This window comes from Serinus canaria, chromosome 2, assembly GCF_022539315.1.
Source record: "Serinus canaria isolate serCan28SL12 chromosome 2, serCan2020, whole genome shotgun sequence".
In the NCBI taxonomy this organism is placed as follows: Eukaryota; Metazoa; Chordata; class Aves; order Passeriformes; family Fringillidae; genus Serinus; species Serinus canaria.
Genome location: NC_066315.1, coordinates 27,390,415 through 27,411,487, shown reverse-complemented (window position 1 = coordinate 27,411,487; position 21,073 = coordinate 27,390,415). Strand labels below are relative to the sequence as shown.

Here is a 21,073-nt window from a genome sequence, read left to right as displayed (position 1 = left end):
AAATAAAATGCGAGCGAAGTAAGATGCATTGCAGTAAGTATAGCTGGAAGAAAAATAATATTATGTTTATTAAAAAGGATGGTTTGATGAGCGTTACAGAGTTGGGTTGACAGTCCAAGCTGTCTTGCTTCTTCAAAAGGTCAAAAAAAATACAACCATTTTTCAATTATCTTCTGTGAGGCAAAACAGATCTTGCATGACACAGTCATAAAAGCCAATTTTGAAAGCTGCTTACAGAATACTTTAATCTACTGAAGGTTCATGAATTACTGTTGTGAGAATAGTCTTTATTCATTAGCAATATCATAGTCTAGAGCAGCAGATAAATTAAAATAATTGCATTGACTGCAGTGTAGTATGGTAAGCAGCTTCTCAGTTCCAACAGAGAATTAAGTAAGAGGACACATCTGATGAGTGTTAACAGCTGGAAAAAATATTTTGAAATTAGATCAGTCAGAAGTAATAAGAACTGATTATAGAGATATTTAAATTTTGAGCTTTCCTGCTGCAGTCTTTAGGTTGTAATTGAGTTTTGGGGATTAAATTGAAATGCTTAGAGTTCGAATGTAAGCTTTATTTTTCTGCATACACCTAAGAGAACTAGTACCATCTTTACAGCTCAGAAAGAGATTAGCCTCGAATTACAATATTCAATCTACCATATTCTAAGTCCTTAACTCAAAAAATTTCCCTTTGCAATTTGATAATTTCTTGGTAACAATACTGAAACTATTTGCAGGGGTTTTTGGATACATATTCAGATGAAAAAAATGGCCTTTTCCTTGTAAATCAAGGTGTTTCCTAAATAATTGTGAAGACACTATAATATCTGTAAAACAAAAAGACTATTTTTTCGCTTTAGCAGATTGTGGTTAGTTTGGCTTGCCTTTATTTTGAGGAATTGTATTATCTCACACATCTAACATAATTTCTTTCCAAACTGTTATATAGTAATTTATATTGACTGTGACTTGTTGCATATTTGGAGCGCGCAATTGATCCATTAAGCTTTGAGATGTCTTTTATGTATATGATATTTTCTATTGAAACTTACAGGATTTGCTCTTGCCAGTTCATGGGCTTTGGTTTTGGCCAAATTTGATTTTGAAGACTTGTGTTTAACTTTATTACTCCCAGTATTGGTTTTTGTCTCTCTGTCTTTCTGAATTATATGGCATTATATATTGCTGTAAATATATCGCCTTATACATTGCCTATATCAGTAATCTGCCTCAGAAGGAGTGAGAAGTCAGAGTTTGGCCTGTCAGTCTTTAAGATTGAAGAGTTGTGGGCTTAGCTTCAAAGAAAGGAGAAAACAAATTGCAGTTATGTCTTGTTTTGTAAAGATCTGATCACCCAGTCATGGAGTCACAAAAATATGTGTTCAGTTACATTTGAGAGAGTGCAAAAGCAATGGAGAGTAACGTAATGAATTGCCCCAGCTCTTCTTTTGAAATTCCTTCTTTGAAATTCCTTCCTTTAGTAAACAATCTTTTGTGTAGTTCACCCGTAATACCAAGTGTCTTCTGCTTCACTCTCTCCTGAGAAGGATTAGCATGATGCTGTAGAAGCAAAGACCCACCAACCTCACCAATCTCCTCCCAACACTGACTCTGCTCAAGTGTCTTACTACTTTGCCTCCCACAGCACCAACCCACTAGAAATCCTGTAGACAGCTCTTAAATGCTTTCTAAACACCACCACCTCTTCCCAGGTAGTTCCCATCTGGTATTTTGGCCTCCTACCCTGGCAGTCAAGAAAATCTCTGTGGTGTCCTTCAACCAAATTGTAGGCACCTAGATTTTGCTCTGCAAAATACAATACAGCACTTTGCAGTCTGGCAAGTTTTTCTTCAGCCCCAGAGCTTCAAGCTAGTTCCAGTAAAATGAAGTTTGGAGAATGCTTCTCTTCCACTGTCGAAACAACGTGGTTTAAATTATTCATCGTAAGGAATTTGTGATAGTCAGTGTTCTCTGAGCACATCTTGGGGGAGACTGCACTGCCTGTCAGTTAAATGCTGTACCTTTATTAACAGGGTACACAATTTGTATAATAGTCACGTGTTGCTATATTTTAGATCTTAGTAGCACACAGGGAATTTAATTTCAGTGTGACAGGTAAAAATGACCCTGAAAGAAAACAGTATTGAAAGCATTTACTATTGCATAAGATTTCTGTTACTCAGACAAAACTTTGCTTGACAATATTATCTTCCATCTCTTCAAGAATTCTTCTTATTATTAATATTAGGTATTAAGCCAACCTGAAATCTTAAAGTTCTTGGATAGGAAAGGTTGAAATGAAGGGACTTAAATGTACCCCAAAAAGAACATATTGTGCACTTGGCTTCTGCTTTATAAAATAAAAAAGGCTGGTATTTCAGACTGAGCACTGTACCCTAGATGGATAAAGCTCTGTAGCTTTAATGTAAAATAAACCAAACAGTGTTTTGTATCTTCTCTTTCTGTGCACTATTACATCATTCTGTAGATCTTAAGCATGATTAATTGGGGTAATATGTCTTGACTTGGATGTTTGGATTCTCAGTTAGAATCAAGCAGCAATGTTTTTGAAGTTGTTTCTTATAATTGGAATTAGCTTTTCTCTTCATTTTGGTGTTTAGATAAGAGTTATTACAGCCTTTGAGACAGCAGCAAACAATAAGTTATCCTCCCATCTCATTGCTGGAGGCCTGTGATAGTCACTCTTTCCACAGTGGATGGCAGCAATCAGAATTTTCATTCATGCTGAAAAAAACATGACATTCCCCAGGTTGTCATTGCAGAGGCTATAATTAACTTTGATGTATTTTATTATATAAATGGAACTTCAGTCTTTTACCATGAAAAGAACATTTTCTGAATATATATTCTCAGTAAATCTTCCAAGAAATTTTACAGAGGAGTTTTTTAGGCGAAAAAACACCTTTTGGTTGTGGAAGCTCCCAGACACAACATAAAGAGATCAGAATTCCTTCATTGCATACATAATTTTAATAATTAAACATCAGTTGCTCATGTTCCATTCTACAGATTAACTTTTGGTAAGGATTAAATGCATTTTAAAAATGAATTGATATTAATATTTTTGTTGTATATGTAATATATGCAAGGCATACACACACATCATGCACACCCACACCTATGTACACACTATCTATTATTAAGTGCATTAACACAGTTCACACACAGAAGGGTAATTTTAGAACAGATTAATTTGCTCTATTTCTCTGTAACTATGACAGTCTGTGAAGAATACAGTTTCAAAAATATTTCTGCATTATTTAAAATCCATAGTGGGAAAGCTGGCTTTGTCAACAGACACATTTGTGCTACTCATATGTAATAAGGAAATATAATTTCTGGCATAAAAATCTGCAATATTAACTACTCATGAAATGCCTTAAAATGCCAGTTCACTTATTTTCTCATTTTTCCTTTGGGCTGAAGGCTGTAGCTCAGATACTGGCATTGGCTGGAGTGTCCTTCTGATCCTCAAAAATAAATTGATTTACAGCCTTTATAGCATATTGGGCTTTGTACTGTTTCATGTGTTACTCCAGACAAAACAGAACTCACTTTGGAAGTGCAGATTTTTTCCAGATCTTGTTGGAATCACTAATTGTTGGTTACAGTAGCTCTACAGGGGACAGACAGGAGTGGTCTCGTGTCCATCTTCTGTCTCTCAGCTGAGAGTCACTTGCCTTGGAAGAGGGAGCCATGGCAACATCAAGGCTCTTCAATTATATGCAAATTCCTACAACTCTATTGTTACCTCGTTTTGAGGGGTCTCAGGATGAGGGAAGAGACGACAAAGTTGACTCCATGTATCAGAAGGCTTGATTTATTATTATATGATATATAATATATAAAAACTATACTAACAGAATAGAGAGAAGGATTTCACTACTAAGCTATGCTAAGAATAGAAAAGGAATGTGTAAACTGAGGTCTTCTCAGACTGAGACCGGCCGAACAGGTGAACTGTGATTGGCTCTTAATTGGAAACTGTTTGACGGGGCCAATCACAGACCTCGCCTGTTGCATTCCACAGCAGCAGATAAGAATTGTTTACAGTTTGTTCCTGAGGCTTCTCAGCTCTCAGGAGAGGAAAAAATCCTAAGTAAAGGATTTTTCATAAACCATGTCAGTGACACTCTATGAAGTGGCAGAATTGCTGCTGAAGTTGTGTAGGCAGAGGTGCATGCTGAGGTAGCTGAGTGCCACAAGTTCCTTTCTGGCACCTGTATGGAGGTGGGTGACACAGGTCTGGTTTTTCTGACCTGTCACTGACACCACTGACATCAGTTATTTTTTGATGCAAATGTGAGGATTTTACCAGTCTTGCAATACTGGAGGCAAAGCAGTAGTCCTAGTATCAATTAAAAGATATAGAAGGTGGATTAGTCTGTTTCATTTAGACACATTACAAACCAAACGGTTTAGCTACTTTTTCAAGAGCTGAAACACTATACTGATCAAAATGGAACAGAGGACATTTCTAGGATACCTGTCCTTTATCTGTGTTTATTCTCAGCTAGTGAGACTAACAAAAGACACTATACTTCAGCAATGAAACATCCTGTGTTTTATTTGCCCTACTGTTTATCTCAAGAGTTAGAGAAACTAAAATACCTCTTCTCTGATTTTTGTTAAATTTTACTTTAAAGTAAATCTTACACAATTTTTTCATCTAGTTTAAATTTTCTTCTATAGTTTCCTGATCAATATCTCAATTTCCTTCCTTAATTTTTTGGTTGTGGCTTTATATCATCTTACCATAAGCAGATAATGAAATATGTAGAATAAGTTTCAGGAAAAGCTGAAGTTTCACTGGTGCAACAATTTTTATTTAAATTATTTTTGGCTGGTTTCAGAATTGGGTCTTTCTGTACATTTATGTTTTGAATCAAATGGTAACTGAGTAGTCTTCTGGTTGTCATTTATTTTCGTGATGGGAAACAATAAGAGATTCAATGGACCTGAGCAGAGGTATTTTATGGGTGTGCCCACATGTAAAGAATCTATTTTTCTGACAGTTCTGTTGTGCAGCTATATGCATTTGATGAAAAAACCATCAGACTGGTTGGACTTTATTATGATTATTTAGAAAAGAAAATACCACTTTGTGTCACTTTATGACTTAGTTCTTTATAAAGAATGAAGAGCCAGATTCAAGTTCAAATTACATTGAATTATTCAGTTATGTCTGTAAGAAAGCCCAGATCAAAATTTGGTCAATGCTCAGCAGTCAATTAGCAGAAAAATACAGTAGCTAATGACAGTTTCTTTGAGCTCATAGTGCCTTATGCTTACAGGAACTTAATTAGGTTGGCATTAGTCATCATTTCCCAATATTTGTTTCCTAGTTAATGTCATAACATCATTGTTTTAAACTGTTCTTTGCTTCTGACAGCTTTTTGGATGACCATCTGAGGCATTTAAATCAAATGTAAGATGCATACTTTGTTCCTCACTGTAAGTTCATAGGCTATGAAACTCATACCAAAGCCCTTCCCTCCTTTCCTTTAAATTTCTGCTAACATAAGGAACTACTGGATATGTTTCTTGGATGCTTGGTATATTTACGAATTTCTTAGTAAAATAAAAAATTTCATTAAAATAAAGTGAATTTAAAGGACTTTAAAACTGATACTCTCAGGCCATTATGTTTCAGACCATTGGACTTTTAAGGCATTTATTTTAAAAAATAATTTTTTTATTTAATATAAAGGAATATAAGGAAAAACAAGAGTACAGTATACTGTTTAAACTATCTCTAAAGTCTCAGAATAGTTTGCTAATTGATAACTCTTCTGTCAATAAAAAGTCACATTTAATTGATGACATCAATTCCTTTTTATCTCTCAACTTGATATTAGGAAAGTGACATGTCACTACTGAGTTTCATAAAGAATGGATGAGAACTTTTGTGTTCCATAAAAGAATGCATGCTTTTAGTATTTATGTAACATGTAGTAATTTATTATATGGAAAGAATTGAATACATGACTTTTTTTTTCCCTCTCTTTAATAGTTTGCCTGTAGTTTGATGTGATGATTTCAGTCAAAGGGATAAATAAGCTCAACCAATGTTACATCTGCACAGTCCAATAAACATTAGCACTTAGTGCATTAGGCCCATTGTTTCCAATTTATCATATGTGTTTGAAGATGGAGTTGCACTTGGTATGGACAATGTCTAATGAGACATTAATGTCTATAAATAATATAAGTAAGGTAAAAACAGGTGGGCCAACCTAATTACCAAAATCTATGTCTAGTGTAATAGGTCATAATGTGGCTGTCTGGTCAGGCAAGTTTGGTGTATTTTGACCAGTTTACTTCTAAAATGTAATGCTGCATTATTGTAAAACTTTTGGACTTCTAAGAGTAGAGGCTGCTGGAGTGGAAAGTGCTAATATTTTTAAAATGTACCCAAGAGCGTGCAATGTTTTATAGAATCCATATTATCAGTGTCTTTATTTTGGTTTTGATGGCACAACCAGTAGGATACTGCAAGAAGTGCATGTGACTAAATTAGAAGGGAGGGATTTTGATGCATGCATTTTGATTTGTGTCATATTCAGCAATGCAGGAACCTAATTCTGATTAGACTCCCAGCTTCATTGTGGTGAGAATGCAGAGAGGGATAATTGTAGATATACTTCATAACAATTGGAATTTCTTTAGGAGGGCAAATTTAATGTGGTAGAGTTTTTCCATTTATCACTTCAAATTATGCTATTATGAGGCAAGAAAGAAAAAGGGGGTTAGGGAGTTATGGATGGATTATGGAACAGGATTTCTAGAACTGTATTGAGCTCCTTTGGTTTAGGGTTTGTGTGTCAACTGGTTAACTCTCTATAACGCACCCAGAAAATATTTGAAATATTTTTACAAAACTTATTTAGAAGAGATAATTTTGCATCTAATTCAGTTATATATGAAAATAATGCTATATAGCTATACATTAAGTACCACTTCCTCAGAAGAATATATGACATAGCACTAGTCATTAATCTTCATGATAAAATGCTCTAAGACAGTATATTCTCACTGGGTTTGATGGGAGTCAGTTTCCCATCTGAGAAAATGTTGCACAGGCCTATTTATATTTCACAACAACTTGCAAATTATGGTCCATTTTCTAGATAAATGTTACCAAATTTCAAAGCTTTGAAACCACTGTGTTGATAAATGGTGAGGATAAAGACCTCATCATGAGCTACTCATGTTGAGACAGAATAAATGGGAATTTTGCTCTCAGTACTTCCAGCCTAGAGCAGCCCATTGTCTGACCTTTCTCATTGATCATAATTTGTGTTGAGTACTGATTAAGGAGAAAATCACCCTTATCTGCCAAAAAATACTTGATTTCACAAGACAGCTGTTCCAGTGGCCACTTAGAGCCTTAAGATGATACATGTCATTTTGCAATTCTTGCAACTCTTGTGCACAGCACAAGCAGCAGCTTCACTGAATACTACAGAAACTTCAAACTAAAACATGTGGAGACGAAATGATTGCCCAAAATCAAGGTCAACAATTGATACCAGTCTCTTCAGTGTTCCAGTGATCTCTTTCAGATGTTGGAGTGCAGGTAGTTTGTGACAACATAGCCCCAAGCCCAGCAGAGGGAAATGAGAGATTTACACCTGGGACTTGGTGAAGAAAGGCAAGACGGGAAAAAGAACTGCAATGTTCTGGCCAAAAAAATTGGGTTGAAATCTGGGGAATGGTAGGATTTGACCCTGGTTTCCTCCAGGGCAATTTCCTGAGACCAAGTAAAGAACTCAAAGTTATAAAATGTCTCTACATGACAAGCATTAGTAATGAATTTGGTGAGGTATTAATTCTGCTAAGGGTCAGCCCATGGGAGGATTTGACAAGCAGCTGGAAAGAATTTGGCAGAGCTGGGTGAAAAGCACAGTGAGGTGACAGGCAATAGTGTCTGAAGAAAATAAGGCTGGATAAGAAGCCAGAGAATGGGAAAGAAAGGAAAATTCATAACATCTAGTGGTGGAATACAATAAAGATCCAGATTCTGCTTTTGTCTCATGAGCTCACCAGACAGAGCAGCAGTTTCCAGCATCAGTGCAACACCCATGGCAGAAATACTATTTATCATTTGACTTCTGTTTTAAACTAGAAAACTGGAAATAAATATTACATCAAAAATTCATATTTTAGTTTTCAAAAGAAAGCCCTCAAACATTAGGAAATTAAGTTTGTCCAGTCCTTATGTGAATATATCAGAAGAAAGAATTTGATTGTGCCATGACATCTTCTCCACAGAATCTGCCACTTATTTGTGAGACAGATACATCTCCTTTGGTGATTAAGTGGGCATTTTGTAGTAATGAATGCAATATCTGTGAAACAACTAACCTTAGTTGTCCTATTCTTCAGGGTTTAATTTTGCTCTGCTTTTGTTCAGCATCAGCAAAATATAAATAATGCTGACCCACCACATCTTCAGTGTTCTGAAAATAATGCTGTGCTAGTGGGCATCTGATAGTCATGATAGAAAGATCTCAGGAAAAATGCCAATTCTGTTTTAATAACACTTTTAATTAGTGTGTGGTAAATAAAACATTGGATCATGACTTGAACAAAGAGAATAAAACTAAAAATACCTAATAGCTCCCATTAAGGAGTTTCCAATCTGTGAACTGATGAAGGAAGGGACCCAGTGGAGAAATAATAAGCATGTGATTATACAGTTAAAAAAACTGCATTATACAAAGGCACCTTTCATTTTGGCATTTACTCTTTGGTTTCTTGATATAGTTTTGGGGGATTAACTTGAGGATTAAGTATGTAAATCTTGCCCTGGGAATTATCAGATGTTTGTTTCTAATTTTATTTAGACGTCCTTTATTGGTACTGATACTCTTTTATTAATAGTAAATTGCTTCATTAGTGTTTTCCAGAGAAAAGATGTTAAGCAGAAAATACATGAACTTTTTTGTTCAGAATTGAGGTTTTTTATTTAAAGAGGGGAAAAAGAAGAATTACATAAGCTAGAAGCATCTTCTGTATTGTGGGAGGCTTCTAGAACACCAGTAGTGAAAGAGAACCTCATTTTCAGGGTACAATTTATTTCTGTGAGTAGGTGTCAATCTAATGAAATCTCTCAGGCTTCTGTGACTTTAGGACATTATCTTGCATAACTTATTAACAGAGTAAAGAGTTGTAGTGTCCCTGAACTTGCAGAGGTATTCCTGGGGTTTTTTTGTTTATTTGTGACAATGCTATTATATTTCCTTCCACAGAGTAGGTTTATAAGATATAGTGGAATTTACCCCTGGTTGTTTTCCTGACAGCTCCTTCTCTGAGTCCATACACGTAGAGGCTAGGAGAAAGAAAAAAGTCAAAAGGATGGGTTAGTTTTAGTCTTCCTGGGAGAAAGACTATGAAAATGTTTCCAAAAGACAAGATTAATTCACAGTCTGAGCTCCCTAAAGGCATGCTGTGCCTTCCACTCATAATGATGAGATATTCATTGCAAGATGGATAAAAAGGTGTTCTCCAAAGACTGCATTTTATCTGCCAGTAGTAGGACACAGACAAAAGCATCCATGAAATTAATTTAAAAACCATTTCTCAGAAATGTGTAAACATGACAGTGGCAGTGATCTCTCTTACACCTCTTGGGTCCTATGTTTTAACTGTGATTGAATTGAGCTGTCAGATTATATAGAGGGTGACAACTCTTTACTAGCTGCAGCTGGATGAATAATGCAAAGAAAATGTTTGCAATCATCTTTTGCCACATAAAATAATTTTTCTTATTCTTTTAAACCCCCTTTTGAGCTGCATGTGTCTTTGAGTGGCAAGAGGTGTGACAATGTATATGAACTCACAGTTGTAAACTTGCTGCAAATTCACAGTATAGTAGTGAAATACCAGATAATTGGCCAACTGAAAAATTCACTTCATATTCTGTCAGGTGCAGGCCATTAATCATTCTCTTCATCTGTGAGGTAAGATTTTGCATTGCAGAGAAGAATAATATTACTCTGTTGGTGGCCAAATTCTAGGAAAATACTGCACTGCTGAAGTATTTATGAACCCATTTATGATGCAACTTTTTGTGGGTTTTTTAGCTTAAATGTATAAATTTATTAACCAAAGATAATGTTTATGCTGAAAATGAGAGGCTTGAAGTCAGTGAAAGTTTTGTTTCTTGAAAAACCAGGCCATTTAAGGTAGCTGCTGAAAATATGCAGATTGGTACCTCAGTGCAGGGAGTCATTGAAATGATTGTGGTGAGCACTGTCATTCTACTGACATTAGTGGAACTGTCACATTGTTTTCATGCTGCTGCTTTTCTTGCCTATAATTTCCTTTTTATGCTTCTATATCCCTAAATGTTAGTCTAGTTCAGATCAGCACATCAGAAATATCTTCTCTAATCAAACTGGTTTGAAGTCACTGACATTCCATTGTCCTTCCCAAACTTGTTCTCCAGGTTACTTTGACATTACTGGATGGGAGGGGGAAATGTGTAAAATAGCACTTACAATAAAATACCTGTGAAAAGGCTTTTACCTGTGAAATACCTTTTAAAAGGCTACAACAGTCCATGTGTCCATATATTATAGAAAAAATTAGCTGAGAATACTCAGCAGTGAAAATGCAGTACAATATTTTTCAGTGCTTAATGAAACATGAGGTTTTTAAATAATCAAAAAGACAAACTGCAATAAATGCATGTTACATTTTCAAATCCATGTATTTTAAATCCTACTGTTAGCAATATTCAAATAACACTGTCACTATTTCTAAAGCCTGTGGAAAGACTTTTCTTGACTTTTAAACATAGTAAAACTTCTTTAACATTTTAAATACAAATGGAAGAAGTATTTTTAATCTTTTTTTCTGGAAGTCATACTTGAATATAAATTTTTCACTATATGAATTGTGGCTTGATTGGGAAAACTTTATGAGAATAAATTGATCTTGGAACTAGCTAGCTAGTTTTGGAAGTAGCTATATCTTTGTAAGGTGTCCTGGTGCTTTTGACAAGTTTTTTTAGAAATACAATGCGAATTTTCAAGTGATCTCATCCTCAAGGTTCTCACTGTCCTCTTTTTTCCTTTTAGCTCTGTCAGCACTTTTCCCCTCCTTTCCCCATCCTGCTAAAATGGCCTATTGGTTTGACATATTGATCCCACTTGGTCCCATGACTAATATTGATTTTATTCTCAATGGGACCATAGCCTGTCATCAAACTTATTTTTTCTTTCATATCAAGATGACATTTGATTGGCTTATTTGACACTAGAAGGCAACTCTGCTTGGTTATGATCAATACACTTGTATTCTCTGTTCCTTATCATTCTCAGTAAGACTGCATTAGCAAATGAACCATGAAAATGTTTCAACTACCTGTCAAGCAGTAGGAAAATTTTACTCCTGTTGTTAGGCAGTGTTTGGGTACTCTGCTGGAGCCTTTATTAGAATTATTGAACTTCTATCCCTATGGTACAAGTCTACTATAGCATCAAGTTAAAGACTAGGAGATTTTCAGCTAAACTCATATCATGTTTCAGTTTTTGTTTACTTTGCTTATTTGCATGAAGGCACTTTCCAAAGTTGATCCAAATTAACTGCAAAAATAATTACTTAAACTATATTAAATGTGTCTGTGAATCCTCTTATTTGAAGTTAAAGTGCTCTTAATTCTATTTGCAAGAATTTTCTCTTTAATTCTGAATAAGGATAGCCATACAAAATGTTAATACAGATTAACTAATCTCCTTCAAAGTCTCAGTTTAATTAATTTGGGTTAATTCTTCAGCATCCCTGTTTAGGTCAGGCTTTTTCACAGATACTGACTTCAGTAGTTCATATACAGCCTATTTCATGCTGTTGAATATTCAGTGCTGGAAAAAGTAGTGAAGAATTAAAGAAGTAGCATCTGTGAGAAGATTTTTACATTAGTCTTTGATGCATATGATACAAAATATGCACTGAGTACCTTACAGGGTTGTGTCAGAGATAAAAAGGCTGTGTTACTTTTTAAGCCATAGTTAGTGCTACAAGACACCCTCAGTGTGCCTTTGTGTGTGTAGTGAAGGAACTTGCCTCATCTATGTATCTTTTTTTTATTTTCAATTTTTATGTTTTTAATTGAGATCCTCACTGGTAGCCAAATGATTGTTGTATGCTTGGGCGAGCTGATACTGTGGCTGCTGTCACCCCCACCACTTAGAAATACAGGGAGAATTGGGAAAATCTTTTCCAATACTTTCTGAGCAAACTCAGGTTTTCAACCTGAATAAATCCAGCAAAATATAGTGAAAATTTAGAAGGGGCAAAAAGGAATAAGAGGTAAAGTTTCAAAGTGGTTACCACAAATCTTAATACGGCAAAACTAGAACAGTTATTTTTCACTTTTCTCAATCTCATTGAGTAAAGAAGTCAAGCCCAAACAAGTTTTCCCTTTCTTGGAAAAAAAGTGCATAATGCTCTGTTGGTTTTCATTTGGGTTTCTTGGGGTTTTCTTCCTCAGTTTTCTGTATATTTCTATTTTAGCATAGTTATGGGATATTATTTTTTCATACTGCTGTTTGATCTGGCCAAATGTCACTGCATGTTAAATAAAAATATATTATTTGGGTAAAGAAATACTATTTCTTTCCCTGGTTTTATTTGTGTCTGGCAAATTTAGACTCTGTCTACATGACTGTAATCCTGATAGATGACTCTAATATAAATGAAGGTACATATGCTCTGTTATTACCAGACGTGAAAATGGCAATACTGGAAGCATTAATTTTGCATCTGAAGGTATTACTTCATTATGTTTAACCAATATTTTTAAGTTACTGCCAAAGAATATGCTAAGATGTTTTCCATCTGAAGCAATTATAGCAAGAAATATCCATCTTAAAAATATGTTCTTAATTTTTGTGTCAGAGTTTTCCCTTTATTACTACCATTATTTCAAAGTATGGAGTGGTTTTTTTTTTTCTGCTTATTCCTGTAACTGCTTTGTATATGGTGCATGGTAGGTAAATGTATTATTTTATGGAATACTGACCTGGATTTTTTTAATCAGTGACTCACTTTTCTTGAAATTTGCGTGATTGAAAATTTAGATGAATTTAAGGACAGAGAAGAAACCTTGTAACCAGCGTTGCAAGGTTTCTTCCATTCTGCCATTCTGCTCCAGAAAACCATTCTGGAGCAGAATGGCTTTCACATTGTTCACCTTTCCTATAAATCACTTGCAGTGCTACCTGCTTCTGCCTTTTTTCTACTCAGTTGGTATATGCTGTGTGGGAAAGGTTAGCAAACACATGCCACCCTGTAAGCTGTAACTGAGCTCATTTACTGTTTGGTTACAGAGAAGGAGCTGAAGTGCTCAGGTACTATTTTTGAAATTATGTTTCTGCATGAATGTGGGAGTTCTTGAAGCCAGTGTCATCCCACTCAGCAGAATTACTTTTCCCATAAGGTGAATAAAGAAGAAATTTGCATCAAGCCATTAACAAGAAGTTATTGCTTGTAAAATGTGGTGTTTCATCTCATTAAGGAATAGAAAACAATAAAAAGATCATGATTTTTTCCTTGAGTGTGTTAACATGCTGTTATCCTTGTAAAAACACTGGACATGGTGGGTTTCTACGCTCCAGCTATTTTGCTTTTGTATACTATTACTTCCTGTCATTAATAGTCATTTGTCATTGCAAATGTTTGCTTAAAAAAAATTAAAATCATATTTTAAAATTTAGTGTTTCTTTTAAAAGGTATATGTATTTTCCAGTATTTCCATAGGCAAAGCACAGCGGTCAGTGGCTTTTTCTATAAGTCTCTGGTTTATCTATGCAGGAAGGGTAAAAATGTGAAAAAGATAATGATACCTGTGCTTGTGCTCTCAAGTTTCTTGTTTAAAAACAAATAAACAAACAAAAAGAAATAGAAACATACGTGTTTATGAAATTCACAGTGGGTTTTTTGAGTAAGTGGCAGAAGTATCTTGTTTACTGTTTTTCTTTCAGTAAGGAATAAAGTGCATGACACTACTCTGGAAGCAAAGCCACAGTAAATTTGCACACACAAGCCATCAAATCAAAGAGTTTACAATCCTGCAGTGTTTACATATCATTAAACTATTAGACCAACTTTCTGTCATTTTTGCATAATGAACAGATGTGAGTAACCAGTGTATTTGTCTTCATTGAAATCACTGCCGTTTCTACTTAGGCTTCTTAGAAGAAAATTACTTCAAGAATATTAACCATCAACTAATTAAGATGTACTTAATTAAATGCAAATGCTACTTAGCAAAAGCAATTGAGAGAAAGGCATGTGATTAGGGAATTAGCAACTGATTTAACACTTAGAGCTACCAGCTAGGCACCTAAGCATTAGACAGGAATGTAAAAGCTTCACTTGATGATAATAACACAAGGGATAGATACACAATCTTTTCACTTTTAATTTGTTGAAAAACTTAAGAGTCAACGAAGTAGGATATATAGAGGTCACAATCTGTAGTTTCTGTTACTTTATGTTTGATAATTAGAGAGGTTAAAAATTGTTCCAAATGTTGAAAATTTATTGATATTTTTGACAGCTGTTTCAAGATCTGTAATGGAAAATAATTACTAAGGTAATAGACTGTTGCTGCTGTTTTGAAAGACATTGCCATTTTACTAACATTAAAGGGGTTTTTATGAGCAAGTGTGAATAAATACCATTAACATGATATGAAGGATAGTGTGAGTAAAACATTAAAAGTTTCCTATTGTCTATCAAATATGTGCTATTTGCTAGTATTGAACTGACTGAAGGGCAAGAATTTTTCTTTCAGGCAGATACTGCTGCAAGCGCTGTTTTTTTTCCTTCCAAATACTCTTAAGATTGTTGAGCTGAACAAGACGGTAAATGATGAAGTTCACGTAAATATTATCATTTCTTCTTTCTATTTGATTAGGTTTTCAGAAAATAACTTTTAAATTCTCCCTACTGAAAAATCTGGGTCAGCTTTTTGAAGTTGTGTATACACTTTAATTAGAGACACGTGCTCTAAAAGTGTGTTCCTCAGAGAACTCCTCCTGTAAGGAAAAACAAACAACAAAACAGAATTGCTAGAAAAAAAGAAGAAAAAAAATCAATCCTGGGTCCTTTTCTGATAGTTTTAGAAAGAAAACATCACACTACTCTGGAGTTTCTAGGTTTGGAAGGAAAACATAATTTGCTGTCACCATTCATGCTAGGCATGCATGATTTTTCCTGTTGTGGTGAATTTTGGTAATCAATTAGTGATTTGAAAGAAATGCAGAAGTACTAAAAATTAAAACAATAATTTTAGTTTATCCTGGTGTTTGATTACTTTCTGCTCAGATATAAGGTGTCCTGGCATGTGAAGATGTATGAGGTTTTGATAAGTTTGACAGCTTTTCTGTAGTGTGAAGAATTTCCATTTTGCATTAGACTAATCATCCAATGTGTTGATTAGGTTATTACTAAAAAAAATCTAGTGTAGAATTTAACATTTGGATAAATTTGTACATTTTTCTACTTAATTATATTCTCAAATTTTTAAAAAATTTTCTTAAGAATCATTACAGTTAAGCTCATTAACACTGCTTCTCTACTCTTACAGTGCAGTCGTGACATTCCTGTAACTTTGAGGCAGGTGGATTATGGACTGATGACTTTTTAGTGGAGAAGAATAAGGTTTACTAACTGTGACTGTGGTTAAAGTTAGTCCAAGTGAAAACACAACTCAGCACATAGCACAGCTCTGGTTTTAGTAAGTTTTGAATATAGATAGGCATATTTTGTTCTTGGTGGACAGAGTCCACACAGGATTTTTGGTTCCTCAGCCAATCTGACACATTGTGAGATTGACAAGGGGGTCGGTGCAAGGACAGGTACAGGTCCTCATGTGAAAGGAATGCATATGGGAAACTAGACAGGAGTTCAAGATAAAGAACATTCTCAGCCATTTCAGCCTTTACAACTCATACTAGAGGCAGTTCAATATTTTCCTGTTGATTATTTTTCTACACAGCAAAGGAAGGAAACAGTCAGTGGCAAGCAACACAGCTCACAGATTTTGCTATTGTGTGAAGTAATGCTGCATTTTTCTCCTGCAGCCTCCATGCTTAGAGGCATTACTTTAGGCATTTAAATAATGATAAGGCCTCCTTCAACCATAATCACATTAAAAGTTGGGCTTTCTGTTGCTTTTCCAAATATTTCAGCTGCCCAGCAGTTTCCAATGGGTGACACATCATATACAAGATGCTGATAGAAGAGACTTTTTTCCTTCAAGTTGAAGATATAATACTAAATTTGAACATATTGAAACAAGCAATAAGTAATATGAAGTCTGCAGTTCAGTTTTAGCATTTGGGCTCAGTTGCTGTCATTACTTCTTTTATGAACTTTGAAATACAACTGTAAAATTTGTTTTACCAATGTGAGATATTACTGTCCTTCACTAATTACACAAGCATGGTAAAATAATGTCAGCTACTAAAGTTCAAAATGCTCTCTTGGTTCAATTCCACATTTTTTAATTTTATTGTCAAAATTTACTTAGTTTATATCAGGTTATAGGTCACTCTTTCAGAAACAATAACTGCTTTCCTTGTTTAGAACTGAGACCAGGCTCATTGACTTATTACATAGGGCTCCAGCAGCAACTTTATTTTATGCTGGTTTTTTTAAAGTTGTTCTCTATGCCTCATTGGATCTTGCAGTGATTTTACTGTTCATTTTAAGGCTTAAAAAGCATTTTGCTCTCTGTTAAGCACTTGCCTTCCCATTTACTACAGGTCAGAATTTGACAGCAATTTTTTACTGTGCACTGAAGCATGCACTATGTTAAAGATGCACAATAAGCAAGAGGGTTTCTTTACCATGTCTCTCTAGTGATTCCAGCTCTAGGAATGCTTCCCATTGGAACTTAAAGCATTTTACAAGAAACTTAAATATCAGATACATTTTACAGATGAGTAGACAAAACAAAGGGCTGACATGATTCAACTGCATTAACCACACAGCGTGGTCCAGCTCAACTTTTAGCGTCCAGACTAAATTTTCACAGATACAATACCTGCTTTGTGAATGTAATAAAACAAGAATGGTGATATGAATACTGATATTTATTAATCGGTTTCTCCTGAATGCTATTCACAAGCTACCTCTCTGATCTGTAAAATGTGCCTGTTCTTTAGTTTGGGATTTTTTTTGTTGGCTTGGTGTTTTTTGGTTGGTTTTGTTTGTTTGTTTTAAAATGACGAAATAATTTTGTAGTTCAATAGTGGCTCTCGTGTGGGCATATATATCAGGAAGTCTTTGAGCCAAGAACTTTGCCAAAAGGAGGTTTATGTAGTGACTTGCTTTGCTGATTGTTCAGATGGATCCAGCATAATTATTTGATAAAGAGATGTGTATTCAAAAGACTATCCTGTCACCACTCCTCACTGATGTAAGTCTGTAAAAAAATATCCCAGGAAAGGTTTAAACAATTTTTGACATTTTAAATTTTTGAAAAAAAAAAAAAAAGCCTTTTTCCTCCTGCAATTTTTATGTGCTGTCATTTCAAGTGTTATTTGGAGTTTTTAATCCAAAATGTGTGTCTCTTGCCTAAGAGAGAAATACAATTCAACAACATAGGCATTGTTTGCAAATGTGGAATACTGCTAGATTCCATTGCTAGATTTTAATGAACAAGTCAACTGATAAGTGGTGAAGATTCCTCTTGACAGAAATGTCATATTCTGTTTTCATGTCTCTGTTTTTTACTTTTCTGTCATTCTGTTGTTTAGAGTATGAGTAACCCAGGGCAGATGCCTTTCAGTAATTTTTTTTTTTTTTTGAGTTCTGTCTCCAGTACTTATGCCACATAAATTTATACTCGCAATGTTCAAATAAAATCATATAATCATTAAATGGCTGGGTTTGAAGGGACCTTAAAGGTCATCTTGATCCAATCTCTCTGCCATGGGCAGGGACACCTTCCACTAAAACAAGTTGTTCACAGCTCCCTCTAAGCTGGTCTTGCACACTTCCAGGGATGGAGCATCCATCATGTCTACAGACAACTTATGCAGTGCCTCTCCTCTCTTGCAGCAAAGAATGTTTTCCTTAATCTCTCTTTTAGTTTAAAGCTTTTCCCCCTTGTCCTATCATTGCATGCATTTTCAAAAAGCCCCTTTTCATCTTTCTTGTCAGTCTGTTTCAGGTACTAGAAGGCTGCTATAATGTCTCATTGGATTCTCTTCTCCAGGCTGAACAACTTCAATTTTCTCAGCCATTCCTCATGGGAGACATATTCCAGCCCTCTGCTCACCTTCAGGGCCCTTCTCTGGACTGGCTTCAACACTCAATGGCAAACATTTTCAAATGGGACTTTTTCTAAGTAGTCTTTACACTGGCACTGTTCCCAGCTTATGGTTGAGTGGTTCCTGGTGGTTGACTACACTACGCCCTATAAAAAGGAAGGCAAAAAAGGTCAAGTTGTTCATAAAACCATTAGTGAAACGTCAGAAACAATTTAGTATAAATAAAATATTTCCCTGAAGATAAGAAGTACCCATTATAAGGCATTTCTTCCAACTACATTTCTATGCTATTGAATTCATCAGATAACAATTGAACACATGACAAAAACAAAATGCCAATATGTGAGATAGGTATCTCTAGAATGTTTTGTCTCTAAAAGCAAAAAATAAAATAGGGCTTTTGATTTTGGGAGAGAGTGAAGGCTTGGTTTCATTTGAGATATAAACTCGGACTGAAACTAAGTTAAAAATATTCTTTATTGTGACACAAATTAAGCTTGAGTTTAAATTTAAAATAAAATTAAAAGCCAATGAGTGATAAATAAATTCAGTATAGTGCTGTTTGTTTATACTGTGACACACTATTGTAATAGTAGCATTTCTTGCAAAGTGTGCATGTGTACTAGCAGTTTACCTGATTGAGTCTTATCTAGCAATGGAATAATTTGAGAGTAGGTTTCACCCCTTTTCGAGCATTTTTTTTCCTGTCTGAAAAAGAAGCTTAGTCCTCTCCTCTATCTCTTGTCCTTGAGCCCTAACAAATGCCCTTCTGATGAAGCAGAAAAGAATCCCTCCTGCGCAGGTGTCAGGGTGTGATGACCTGCAATATAACAGAGAGAACAGTTGATGCAAAGACTGAGTCCAGTGAGGGAAGCAGAACTTGGCATGGGAGAACCGTGAAGCCTTTGGCAGGGCTCAAATTTGTATTTTAATATGGGAAAATATAGCTGTTGAGACTGACTTGATCTCAAAGGTCTTTATAATTCAGATGAGTATGACTTATTTTAAAAACATGAGTTGCAGGATTTTCCCAGGTTTTTAGAACCAAGGAAGATTGATGTTTGTACTTCTGTTGTGCCTAAATATTCTATATGACTAAAATACTTGGCACTGTTCAAAAGGATCTAATATTGAATGGATGGCCTTCATCTTTAACTCTTTCACAAAGAATTTGGTTAACGCTTCTGACTTAGTACTAAACATCTTCTGGTTTCAGGAACTCCATTTAAGAGATTCTTATTTAAAAGAAGGTAAACTTTGAATGACAAAAAATGGAGTTTATGTAGTTTCTGTTTTAATTAGTATTTGAACCAATTCATTATTATACATCTATTGAGCAATAAAGTCTAACTTGAGACTTGGTAAAAAGGAGTTTTTACATCTCTAGCTTCATTTATCATATGCTCAGTTCTTGCTGAAGTAGCTTTCAGAATCCATTGTGGTAGTTACTAACAGTAACTGATGCCTTTATGATTCAATTACAGGGTGTTTGATCAATATTTCTAACAAACATTTTGTTGTATTGAAGACTTACATTCATTTGCAAATATTGATAAGTCATTATTTTGTTGACATTGGCTATTAAAACAAAGGGGCTGACATGATGGGTCTTAGAAAGTGCATAATGTAGACTACTCATGTTTTGTCCTGTCAGGATCATGTAAAATTCAAGAGTGTTTCAGTAGATGAATCATAACAGAAGGTTTTGTACCTGAGTACAGCAAAGATCATATAGCACAAAAGGCATTGAGATGCTTTGAACTGTTATCCTTTTTAGAAAATTAAAAAAAAAATAAGTTTTATGTTTATAAATGAGCTGGCTCTTTCATGCCTTAATTGTATGTGGTCGTCAAGGCCTCAGAAGTTCAGTGTACCCTTAGATGCAACATTTTCAGTTCCTTATAACAGGCATTATGTTGGGCTAACAAGGCTAGAATTCCAAAAAGTGGACCCGAGTCTTTCTCTCTTTCATTTTTTCCATCATTCGCTCCAACATGAAGATTTATCATGATACTTACTGATATGTACCACCAGAATATGTGGTCATTCATTCTTTCCCCCTTAATAAATATTAACTTCTTTGATCAAGAAATCATGTCTCCTCACAAAACTATCCATATTGTGATTAAGGTGCTGTTTGGACAGATCTCAGACATAGTGGTCCTATGATGATCTGATGGAAAACAAAAGCAACCCTGCTACTTAAATATTAGCTAATATTTCATTAAGCAATTCACACCTGCCTGGATCTTATTATTATAGTGAAATGTGTACCTACAGAATACAAATGCATAGATCGTGTTATATCTCCATGACACAAAGAGTGATGTGTTGCTGATTTGCTAACAAATGAAGATGTTTCTAACCAAACAACACTCTGACTGTAATTTACTGCATATTTTGACAGATAGCTGCAATTCAAAGGAGGAATTGTGGATTATAAAGGATGTTTTTCCCCTTTTCCCACAAATCTCGATGAAATATGGGTCATTTCTATACATGCATCTCTATGTACACAGTTTTCCATAGGGTTGTTATATACTCGGTTACATTTGGATTTTGTGTGGGAACATATATTACAAAACAAAAGCCTAAAGACCACCCAGGCTGGCATTCAGTTCATGAGAATATCTAAACAACTTAGGTTTAAGTATGCTCTTCTAGAATCGAGGCAGAGGAGACAAGTAATAAAAAAATCTATTTACCTTGTTCATACAGAAGAACAGAATCTAATTTATTTGTGCACCCATCTGGACT

At 34.9% G+C, this 21,073-nt stretch overlaps 1 protein-coding gene across 1 annotated transcript in view; it reads left to right on the top strand.

Annotated features, from left to right (window-relative positions):
• Nucleotides 1–21,073, top strand: part of THSD7A (thrombospondin type 1 domain containing 7A) — a 189,075-nt gene that overhangs the window by 98,755 nt on the left and 69,247 nt on the right. The gene's annotated exons all lie outside the window — the stretch shown is intronic.